The sequence below is a fragment of the Hirundo rustica genome, chromosome 3, assembly GCF_015227805.2.
Source record: "Hirundo rustica isolate bHirRus1 chromosome 3, bHirRus1.pri.v3, whole genome shotgun sequence".
Classification (NCBI taxonomy): domain Eukaryota; kingdom Metazoa; phylum Chordata; class Aves; order Passeriformes; family Hirundinidae; genus Hirundo; species Hirundo rustica.
This window is the reverse complement of record NC_053452.1, coordinates 98,953,461-98,965,949: the sequence shown is the minus strand read 5'-3', so window position 1 is coordinate 98,965,949 and position 12,489 is coordinate 98,953,461. Positions and strand designations below refer to the sequence as shown.

Genomic DNA, 12,489 nt, shown 5'->3' with positions numbered 1-12,489 from the left:
AGACACAGCAATAACTTTCAAGAGTTTTCACTCCCCTGACTTTTCAAGCCCTTGCCATCCACATCTCAACACCTCCCTGGCAGAACACTCTGGCAGCTCATGTATCCTCAAGCACCTGCAGGCCCTAAGCCAAATTCCAGGTGATGCAACACATGCCCACAAAATCATGCCCCAAAAATAGAAGGCTGTGACGTAGTCCTCATGCTATTTCAAACAGATAAAAGACCCCCAAAAAATTAAGTCCCAGGGCTACCACCAATGCCTACCGCAGACCAGGGATAGGTTTATGGGGGAAGCAGAAAGGACAAGCCTCCGGCACTGTTGAGACAAGCTGTGTTTCACCCCTTGGCCCAAGGGATGTGGAGCATTCCCTGGGGAAGAAACCTTTCACACTGGAGACGAAACCTGTGTCACTGACCTCATCTCTCTCCATTACAGCCTTGTTAATCTTCCTAACCTACAGATGTTTTGTGTAGCTATGCTTTTACTTTATCTAAGCGTTTTCTCATTTGTCCTTTCAGTTCCTTTGCACATTACCTTGGGCAATCCAACATTTGCCATTTAGCTAGACTATAAAAATCAGAATCAATTACAAAGCTCTCATGTTAAATCCTACGTGTTGATTTAAAGGTTAAAGCAATGGACTTGAAAGACTGAAAAAGATCCGTAAATATTAATACTGTAAAATTGCAAAAATAAGGACCATAACTGCCATGGTTACCAAGTCTCTGTGAAATCTATGGAGCATGGAGTAGCATAAAACAGAGACATAACACATTTCAGCTCCTGATGACACTGAAGAACAGCGAGGTTTGCTGTAGAGGACAAAAGAGTGAGTCTAAGCTGATGAGAAGCTAGTATTACCTAAAAACCAAACTGATAGAAAGTCCTTGGTTACTCCCCAAAGTACACTTAATGCTGGCACCATAGAGCCAGCCAGAGAACATTTCCTCAAGACAATGTTTGTGAGGTATGATTAGTCTGTCAACATAAATGTCCTTATCAGATGAAGGTAGAGTAGTCCCACTTTTCATCATGAAGAATGTTTTTAAAAATTGGGACAGATTTCTTCCTGATGTTGTTCTGCTGAAGTCAATGAGTTCATGTTAGAATTAATTTACTGTCATCTGTACTGAAAATATAAAGAAAAGGCTTCAGCAAGAGTGAGATGAAGTAGTGTCAGAAAGGTCAAGTTTTCAAAACTTTTAACTAGAGGGAGATGGGGCTTGAGTGTTAAATCTTTCACAATATTTCTCTATGGATTTTTAAACAATCTATGGCCTTTTTTTGTAGAAAATAACACTCAAGTACATTTTTATTTTTATGTAAATTGGTGGTCAGAGACAACTAGAAATACTAAACAGAATTTCTCATGCAATGTTTCAAAGTCCCTACTAGATTACAAGATCTGTCTTCAGCTATATTTTACAAAAATAGTTTGTGATTTTGAGTGCCGTCATTGTTATATATCAGATGAAATTTTTGGTATTCTTAGCCACCAAAAAAAAAAAATTATATATATATATATATATATATATATATATACACACACAGGGTTCTAATTTAAGTATCAGTTCTTCTAAAACCTGGGTCTAACATGTCTCAGTTCATTCCCACTCCTATATAGCATTTACGTGAGAACCTCATACTATTCTCACACAGCTATCTATAGGAAATGAAAAAAAAAGGATTCACTAAGAATCAGTGAATGATGTGGAGAATGCTGCAGGGAGCATTTCTTTACATAAATAAATACATAATATGACTCTATGCATTTGTATATGTTATTTATGAAGCTTTAAGGCATTGCTTTTCAGCCATTCCCATCCACAGAGGCTTAGGACTAACTGCAGAAGTTGGGGTATCTGTGTAATACTATGCCCACTCAACCAATTTACACTTTGCAACACGTTCTCACACTTGAGGTATTTGGAAGCTTTCCTAGGTGGGCCTGATCGTTGTCTTCTTGAGGGCACTGGACATGATCAAAAGGCAAACTCTCCCTGGGAGGGGGTTGTCCCAGTCCTGCATCCTGGGAGGTATAGAGAAGAGGCAGAAAAGTCTATCAAGGCCATCCAATCATCCCAGCCATGCCAGCAGTGGCACCTGCCTTTTGCACAACAGAAATGCCACTCAAGTATTGATCCAAAAGGTGTAAAGTAACAATTATGGAAGACCGTTAACTGAAGAGGGTTGAGACACACAGCTCCAGTTCCCCAAGAGAGTAATTGCTCACATTGAATGAAGACGACAGGTGAAATTAGACTACACTCAGGCATGCTACATTAAAGAATGAAAGGAAGCAGAGAAAACTGAAAATTAAGCCAGCTCAAGCCTAATGATAGGACACTAGACTAAAACTGGGTAAAATTATTATTATGATTTCTGTTCTTATGTCCCACAATTGAGTCATGTGTAAACACAGGGATGGGTCAGGAATATCCAGAGAGAAGACAAAATCTAAGAAAAGCAGTTTATGAGGTTAGAGGAAGAATAAAGACAAGAGACAAGCAGACACACAGCAAGTGAAAAATCAGAGGCCTGACCAAGGGAGAGTATCAGAAAAAGGACAGAGGAGCAATGGCACCATCCCAGAAGGCAAGGGGACAGGAAAAAGGTTTGCTTTTGGTTGTCACAATATCCTATTCCTCATTGAGGAGAAAACACAAGAAAGAGCAGAAACAGCTTTTGACCCTCTTTTCTTACATATTAGATAAGAGACAACTACATTTAAAGGAGGTTCTAAGAATAAAGGGAAGCCATTTGACTGCTGCCCAGTTCTTCCCAATGCTGCAAGTATGACACGTCAAAGAGTGAACCACAAGACAGAGCACAGCTGCCATTAGCAGATGCCTATTTATCAAGACAACTCTGCTTAGGTCCAGACCTCAAGCTAGCAGAGGTTAGTTTTAAACAGTTTTAAAATCTTGGGGTGATTTAACTATTCTGGCTTAGGTGGTCAATCTGAGAAAGTCATCCTGAGCACTCTGTGTAAGCAAGTCAGAGAAAGGCACCTTGGCACAGGGATTAATTTCACCCCAATACAGAACAGAACCAGTAAATGACTCTGAAGGTACCTATTCATTACCTAGTATCACTAGCTCAACCTTGCAGGTATGTAAAGTTAGGTGAGGGGTGTCCCATCATTGCTAATTAGCTAAGTCAATCTACAGGAGGGCTAACAGCAGCCTGGGCTTTCTGCTGCAGTCACACATTAGCCTCTCCTCCTCTGTACTGTCACCAATGGCCAGCTGATCCCAGCTAGCATAGGCTGCTATTCCAGCAGTAAGATATTCCTCTGCTTGAAATGTTGTTTTTGAGTTGATTTAGTTCCTTGATTCCTGGTGAGGATAAAACGGCCATAATTCCTGTAAAAAATTATGCCAGCCAAGGAAAGGAATGCCCTTGGCAGCAGCTGAGATGGTTGTCATTGTGTTACAAAACGATGCCATTGCATGCCAGCAGCATACAGAACACAGGAAAATGAATAAGTTAAAGAAATCAAGGGACTAAATTACCAGAAAAACAGACAAATAAACAAACAACAAAAGCCACCAAACAAAAAAAAAACAAACTAAAACAACAAACAAAAACAAACAAAAAACACACAAAAATCCCTCCCGCCCCCCCCCACCAAAAAAAAACACCACAACCCCCCAAACAACCCAACACATAATTAAAGTAGGAACATTTTAAAAGAAGGAAAGATATGGCAAAAGACCAGGCTGCAATGGAAAATAATAACCAGCAAAAGACACGGAACATAAGAAATACAACAACATCAGGCATTTTGTAACAGCATGCAAGCCACCAAGAATTATGGAAAGAATCCAACAGTGTTATCCTCAAATGACAAGGTCGTATTTCCTGGAGTGATATCCTCAATATAACAAAACACTGTGGTACATAAGCCTTCATGATCAAAGTCTTGCATTTGAACTGGGGCAATGTCAATGGTATTTCAAAAAAAGGGGGTTTTAACTTTCAGGCTGAGAGACCAACTAACATTCTATATGTGATGCTGTGTGATTCAACATGTGACTACATCAGTGGACAAGGGAAGGGCTACAGATGTAATTTAACTGGTCTTCTGCAAAACCTTTGACATGGTGCCCTACAGCATCTTATCTCTAAAATGGAGAAAGATGGGTAGAGTGGTTATATGGACAATCACATCTTAAGGGTAGTGGTCAACAGTTCAGTGTCCTGATGGACATCAGTGATAAGTGGTGTCCCTCAGGGGATGTTAATGTAATTAATATAATCATTAATAACATGGATGAAGGGATCAAATGCACCCTCAGGAAATTTGCAGATGACACCGAACTGAGTGGTCCAGTGATACTCCTGAAGGACAGGATGCCATCCAGAGGGACCTGGATGGAGAAGTGGCCCATGGGAATCTCATGAGGTTTAACAAGACCAAGTGCAAGGTGCTGTGTTGGGGCAACCCCTGGTACCAACACAGGCTGGGGATGAACAGATCCAGAGCAGCCCTGCTCAGAAGGATTTGGGGGTGCAGGGGGGCTGAGAGGCTGGACATGATCCAGCCATGTGCCCTGGCAGCCTGGAGAGCCAAATGTGTCCTGGGCTGTATCAAAGGCAGCGTAGGCAGGAGGGGAGGGAGGGGATTCAGCCCCTCTGCTCTGCTGTGGTGAGACCCCACCTGCAGTGCTGCATGCAGCTCTGGGGTCCCAGCACAGGAAGGACATGGACCTGTTGGAGTGAGTCCAGACAAGGCCACAAAGATGATCAGAGGGATGGAACACCTGGATGGAACACCTGTCCTACAAGGAAAGACTGAGATATTTGGGATTCCAGGAAAAGAGAAGGTTCAGAGTCACCTAATTGCAGCCTTCCAGTACCTAAAGGAAGTCTAAAAGAATGATGTGGAAAGACTTTTTATGAGAGCATATTGTGACAGGACTATAGTGAATGAGTTAAAACTGAAAGTAGGTTTAGATTAGATACTGGGAAGATATTCTTTACTATGAGAGTGGTGAGGCACAGGAACAAGGCTGCCCAGGGAAATTGTGGATGCCCCATCCCTGAAAGTGTTCAAGGCCAGATTGGATGAGGTTTTGAGCAACCTGTTCTAGTGGACAATGTCTCTGTCCATGGTAGGGGGGTTGGAACTAGATGGTTGTAAATGTCCTTTCCAATCCAGACCATTTTATGATTCTATATTTTCACTGGACAAGTGACAGGTGCTCTTGATAACAACAGTACTACCGAATGTCCTTTTATTCTTAGAGCTCTGACACACCTTTCCACATGCAGGTAAGGAAAAGAAGGCAAAAGAAAGGGAACTTATCAAAACAGCTGCCCACATTAAGAGAAAATATATGGCTGGTACACAGAAATGGTTGTAGAAGCAAAATGCAGTAGTAAAACAAACAAGTTTCTATGCATCTGGTGGGACTTAGTTGAAGCACACACAAAGGCACTCAATTCCTGCACATAACTAGACATTACAAAGTCCGAAGTCAAAGTATTCTTCCACTAGTATGCTACAGCAGACTTTCACTAATCAGTCTATATCACCGGCAATAGCCATGACCCAATGTAAAATCTATTGTCAAAAGGAACTCAGCTTTCAGTGGCAAAACCTCCCAGTGCAGCTCTTACACATACCACAACACACGCACTCAAAATCCTTTACCATGTACAATGCACTGGTTGAAAAATATTTTTTTAAATTTGAGAAGGAGTACAAGAGATTGCATGCAGTTTGAGATGTTTTTGACAATCTCATTTTGAAAAAGAAATATGAACTCAGAAGGAAACAGAATGTGTAGAACACAAATTGCAAGGTTGTTTATCTGAATTCATATAATCTGAAGGTGTTGTTTCCCTTAACTGTATACTGTGATGCTTCCGCTACCAAAAGATTCTTGAGGATGACAACCCCCTTTGAAATTTTTTCATTAAAGTCCTTCCATCCGAGCAACTGCCCAGAGAGATTTCTGTATTTTTATAATGTACATTTCTAGGAAATAATATAACAAGCTATGCTAAGTAAGTGATAACTACTGTCATTTTCACCTGCTTTGGTACTCAGCAAATTCTCTAACAATAGAAGCAGGTGTACCTTTCACACAGCTAGAACATGACCAGAGGGCAGCTGTGCACCAATTAAGAAGTTGCAGAACAGCTAAGCAGCGATCACTTGAACCTCCACATTTGTCTGCTCAGAATTTATAGGGCACTTACAGGAGCAAAAGCTAAAGCTACTGTTCTAATTGTGCACTTACCAGTAAAATAAAAGGCTTCAGTGGTGTCAAAGAGTTCACTGACCTGAAATCCCAACATCCACCAGGTGACTTAAGAAAATGAACAATGAAAACAAAGCCAAGACTTGCCACAGTTACTCAGTGCTGCCAAAAAGATACAGAGGCATCAGTTCTATACATAACGAAGTCCATGCACTCAGCACTGTAGTTTCAATGTTTAATGTCATCTTCCCTAAAGTCGAGGAAGAGTGAGAAGGTAATCACTTGTACATTAAGTGCAAATAGGCAAATGTACATTTAAATACACAGTTGCTTAGGGGACAGTCTGTCAGATGTGGTAGATCGGCCTTGGCTGGATGACAGCTGTCCACCAGTCCGCTCCGTGGTTTTTGCATAACACTCATAAAAGTAGAAAACAACAACAGAGACTTTTTGACACTCTGCAATTACATAAAAGGCAATTCTAACATATCATACATATCATAACAAGGCCTAGGTTGGAAGGGAGCTTAAAGATCATCTGGTTCCAAACTTTTTGCCACAGGCAGGGATCTTCCACTATACTAGGTTGCTCAGAGCTCCACCCTGGCCTTGAACACTTCCAGGGATGGGACATCCACAACTTCTCTGGGCAGCCACTTCCAGCGCCTCACAGTAAACAATATTTTTCTACTAATTTAAACCTGTCTTCTTTCAGTTTGAAGCCCTTTCCTCCTGTCCTGTCACTGCAGGCCTCTGTAAAAAGTCCCTTTCCATCCTTCCTGTAAGTTCCCTTCAGGTACTGGAAGGCTGCAATTAGATCACCCCAAAGCCTTCTCTTCTGGCCAAACAAACCAAATTCATGAAGATATTAAACAGTAAAGGAAGATAACCTCCAATAAAGAGCTTTTTCAGCTGCAGATCATAGCATGGCTCTTACTACATCATCTCATTTCATCTCTACGTTAGCTTTAAACTGCAAGTTCATTGCACAGCTAGAGAAAAACATTGCAAGTGCATCTGTAGGTGCTGCTGACAGATCCAGCACCTTGGAGTCTCCTCAGCAGGCACCATCAGTTCTTCTCTTGCTCTTCCACATGTTCTCAGTACCTGTTTCCTTAATATTTCTTGAACATAACTCCACTACAGTGGGCCATCAGAGGCCTGTTCTCTTATTAACACCATTCTGACAAGAAAACTCAATGATACACTTCTTTTTTTTCCCTACTTAATAAGGGTTTTTTCTGTTTCCTGTGCTAGGCCTTCATTAGGTTCTTGTCTGGTGTTTTTAGTTGATTGGCTATTATTACTGTGCCATCTAACAATGCTGGTTCTTTCATATCAATTTTTTAAAAGCTCTTTGTTTTAATTCCCAAAAATTAGATCTCTTACAAACTTTCTCTGATGATAATAAAAATTTATATATATAAGTGGAATTAAAATTATATCATCATTTAAATAATTTTATCCTTCCAAAAAGCAAACTGACCTTGGCATTCAACATCTCATCAATGGTCTCTTGGAGGCCCATAGACAAGTTCTAAAGAGTCCACTAAAGATGAATAAATGCATACCTACTGTCAGCAAGTTTCAATATCTGCTAAAATCATCAGCACCACCACAGGAGATTTTGGGATGCTCCACAACTAAGCCTGAAAATCACTCAAATTAAATAAAATCTTATAGTACTGTCTGTAGGATTTGTTGGGGTTTTTTTGGTTGTTGTTCCTATTTATGCTTATTCAGCAATTAGCTAACAGGACAAAAAGAAAATAATCACAGAGAGAGCTATGCTTAAGACCAAAGATTGGCACCAGGAATTTAAGCACATCCATGGATCCAGCTTCATTCTTCAAGGTCCCTATTCAAAAAACAGCCAAAGCTGAAGCAATTTCTCTTTTCACTCTCCATCCTCTTCCCCCATTTTTCACCCCTACACCTCCAAGTGAGAGCTGCTTAAGTTCAACACTGGCAACACTACCTCTGAATCTCTCTCTGTGGCCTCATCCCAGGTTCAAACAAAGCATCCAAAACCATCTCCTAACAATCCAGACACCTTAAGAGGCAGGTGGTTCCTGTGGTTTTACTGGAAGACTTGGGTGTCTAAGCTTTTCTTACTGCACACACCAGAGATGGTCAGCTTCTTGCCTGAGGAGAATAACAAGACACTCTTCTCTCACCATATTTCTATCAAGGAAACACACCCCAAATCATTCAGTCTCCTCCAAGCACACCAGATTACTGTGTTGGTTAGTTACAAGGGAACTTCTCCAGCAGATGGGAGGTGGAGGGTTGGAGCAATGCAATGAGCTGCATTTAAACCTCCTACGTCCCAGGTAAGCAGTCCCAGACAGCAGGTGACACCTGGGTGGCAGGAGTCTATTTTTCAAAGAGAACTGTAGAAAACACTTCTCTCAAAAGCCATTTTTCAAAATCTCCATGCTTGAAGAACAACTCAACACACAAATTCAAGGTAAGCTTCCACCTCCCAGAACTCTAGTTCCTGCAGCATTTGGCACTAAAGATGGTGAATTGATCCACTTCCACATCCAGCAGAGAGAATACTGGAGGACCTCTCACAAGCAATTTTCAGGTGTGTGCTGTGGCCATCACACTGTCACACATCATCTGACTGTGGTGGGTCACTTTCTTCAGCACATAGCTCTCCTCCACTCACTCCATATTGCACATAAGCATAGCCAGTTCTTGGAGTCTGGTATCCAGCTTGCAGCACTGTGAAACTATTTATTCATGTCTATTCATTCACATGCTGTTGGACATGTTGGATCTTTAAAAGTCCCTTCCAACCCAAACCATTCTGTGACTCAGAGCAGAAGAAAACCTCACCGTTTGTCATACTGCTCTATCCTGGTCTCCAGGACACTCTATGGACGTCCTAACCAATATTCTGATAAAGTTTTGACAGGGCAGTATCCAAAAAGTCCTAGAAGGTAAGGATCCTTGGATCCTATGGAAAAATTAAGAGACTGGTGCACTGATGAAGTGCTCACGCAGACCAACTTCTGTTCTTTTCTAGCCTACAGACATCTCCTACAACTATAAGAAAATGACTCAAGACTTGATTTTTCTGAAGAAGCACTTAAATGGGTAAGATGAAACCTTGCGGGATTTTTAAAACCACCTCTTTCTAAAGCTTCAGGCTCCCAGTAGGTTGTTTTACCCTTGACTTTAGAGTTTTTAAAAGATCTTAAAATCCAGCCATATTCCCTCACATTTTTCAGTTCCAAGTACATAAAATGGAACACTTTTAACGCAAAAGTTGGCAGAAGCATTAACAAAGCCTTAGAAATGTTATTAAATCTTTTCTCCCTTTTACAGGTGTTTGCATGGCTAAAAACATCAAAAGGCTTTAAACCTGCTGACACTCTCTTGAAGGGTCCTACTCTCATGGCTGAAAACCAGGATGGCCTGTGGCTCATATGCCAACCAGAAGGAAACACTCAAATTTTAAAAAGTTGCCAACTAGATATCAACCAGCTGATGCCCTATGAGCCTAGTCTGTGCCTCTTTCATAAGGCTTTTTGCAAAATACATCCTAATACTCCATTCATCAAGGGAAATTAAAATAGTGACACCCTGATCACACAGCCTTACGAGAAGTGTGCTTCAGCTGTCAAGTTCAGCCAGTAGTGAAATGCAGTGCAAAGCACAAACTACACTTCCCAAGAGACACCATGAGAATATTTTTGGCTAAACTCCTGGTTTTCAGCCAAAATAATCTGACAAAAGAACTGAACTATCCCAGAAAACTGACACTTTTCTTTAAAAAGCTACTCTGCCAAAAGTCTTCCTACTTCAAAAGGATTCTGGTTCAAGAATTTTTGGACAGCCCTAGAAATGACTAAAAAGAGCTTTACAAACAGTGTAAAATCACTCAAAATAATCAGAAAAAAAAAATAGTCTTGAACATAACACACAATTAGAAACTACACAGTAGATTTCTGCTGCTTCCACAGGGCAATTCTCTATTGACTGTAGGACTATGCCATGTTTAAAATGCTATTTTGACTATGAATTTAACTTACACATTATCTTTCATGTATTAACTAAAACAATAATTTCACTTTAACAGATACATCTGAAAAAATTATGAAAGACAGTCCAAACATTTTTAAAAGAAATACTCAGCTTGAAAGCCTTACTTCTTGTCTACAACACTGGCACATCTTATGCTGCATCAGTAATATACTAAAATTTTTGGGATAGTATCATTTTGTGATCAGTGTTTGTTTTATATTTTCTGATCACCATAATGCCTTAAATGTTTGTGATCATGTAAACAATCCCATGGATATGAAATACAAAGATCTCAGTTACAGAGAGAAAAACATAGGACAACAGTATTTTTACATTTGCCACATTTTAAAAACCTAAGTGCATTGATTTTGCACCAATAAACAAAGTCTCAGTATTTCCAGTCCAGTTGCTCTGTTTCACTGTATGACAAGTAACATTAGTTATTTCGGTTCTCCACAGCGATGTGATTTTGCTAGAAAACAATCCCCCTCCAAAATGTCACTGCCTATACTGAACACATATGTATGCACAGAGGTCAGATGGGACTTAGTTTTCATAGCTCATGACTGAAATGCAGACATGTGCCCTACTGCTTATTAAACTATGGCTTAGCCTCATATTCCTGCTCACTTGGATCAAGATTTTGTATCATTGTGTCTCACTAAGCATTTCTGCATGGTATTAATCCCTACATGATTTGGTTTTCTCCAAGATTGCTCTTAATTATCCAGTAGTATAATTCCAACCCTTACTGGACCTTGTGTCATATGTTTCGCTTCTGCAATGCCAGTCTTCATCCTCTGCTTTGCAGTTGTATTAAAAGACCACTTTTTAAAGTGGAAAACAGACAGCTGCCTGTGTCTGTTACCAGGAATTACAACTCAAGAATGAAGTACAATAAGTTTCAATTGTAGGAAAAGTTGAAATTCATATAGTGTTTTGTCCTTCCCTGCTAAAAGGAAAGCGAGTTCTTCCAATGGCATCTTTACATTTTAAATACAACCCCCCCTAAACTAAACTGGCATTCAGTGATCTAATCCACATGGGTGCTTCTCAAAAGAGAAGTCCAATGTTATCCGATAGACTCGAGCGAGCTCTTTTTTCCTTTACCTTCCCCTTCTACTTGGGGATTGTCAATCATGTTTTGCCATATACAAAGCAACTCCCTAATAAACCTCCAGACTTTTTCCTCTACATGTTTTTACAGAGTGAAAGCATAAAAGTCTCTTACCTTATGGCTGCTGAGAGAATGGGAACTGCACAATGCTCTGTGCCTGCAGGGACACTGCACAGATGAACCTCATTGCTGCTGTTTACAGAAGTCTGACAGTTTTTAATTTGAAAAGAGGTTGTCTTTTGCTTTTCGACAGTTCAACAAATCAGACAAAACAGTTGCAAGTGTTATCTGTAAACAGCTTCCTGTTTGAAATAGATCAGCTGTCCTGAAGGACAATAATTAGGGAAGAAGTGTGGGAAAACTGAAGAGGTCCATGATGTAAGCTTTTTATTTTGGGAATGTACTTTTTTGGGAATGCACACTTACTTTCCCCTCCTCCTCTCTAGCAGAGAACCCCTTTTTAACCATTTACATCTATTCAGCTTTAAGCCATGCACGCACACTGCCCCAGCATAACACTTTTCTTGCTTTGCTTCAGCGGATATGAAAACACATGAAACGCAGCACTGAATGTGATCATCTTGTGTGGATAATTAACACACTCCCCCTCCTTGCTGAAATTCTATTCTTGCAATTGGCTGCAACATTCTTGGCTTGAGTAAAACATGCAACTATTTCAGAGCCACATCTGAACACCCCACAACAACATAAATGCTAAATTATCTACATGGCAGGCATCTTCACAAAACTTTGTGAGGTTTTTTTAAGCACCTTTTGACAGAACCCGAGTGCTATTTCACTACAGCTTCTAAATAGTTGTACAACTCTGTTTTTTACCTTAAAGAGCTAAACTAGTTTGAGGCCTAGATAAACCACAGTACTCCACAAACACTTAAGCAGGAAAAAACCTGGGCCAGCTGATTCTGAGAAGCAGGATTTTGAGAACATCTCCCTCATTTACAGTAGTTTATACTTCAACAGATATAAACGACTTCACTCTCAATTTCCAGGGCAAATAGAGAGTACCACTTGTGACTATATCAATAAATACCCTCTGATGAAAAGCTCCTTTTTTAAGTATTTTTAAGACTAGAGCTCTGATAGCTACAAAAAAAAAAAAAT

General features: G+C 40.3%; 1 protein-coding gene across 3 annotated transcripts in view; it reads right to left on the bottom strand.

Annotated features, from left to right (window-relative positions):
* Positions 1 to 11,681, bottom strand: part of COLEC11 (collectin subfamily member 11) — a 41,527-nt gene extending 29,846 nt beyond the window's left edge. For 2 of the 3 annotated variants that reach the window (XM_040060579.2, XM_058420004.1), the window contains exons 1-2: positions 11,482 to 11,681; positions 6,255 to 6,377 (exon numbers count right to left, since the gene is read on the bottom strand). The gene's annotated coding sequence lies outside the window, so the exon portion shown is untranslated. The remainder of the gene's footprint in view (positions 1 to 6,254; positions 6,378 to 11,481) is intronic. The other variant, XM_040060580.2, reaches the window with a different exon arrangement.
* Positions 11,682 to 12,489: the final 808 nt, after the last annotated feature.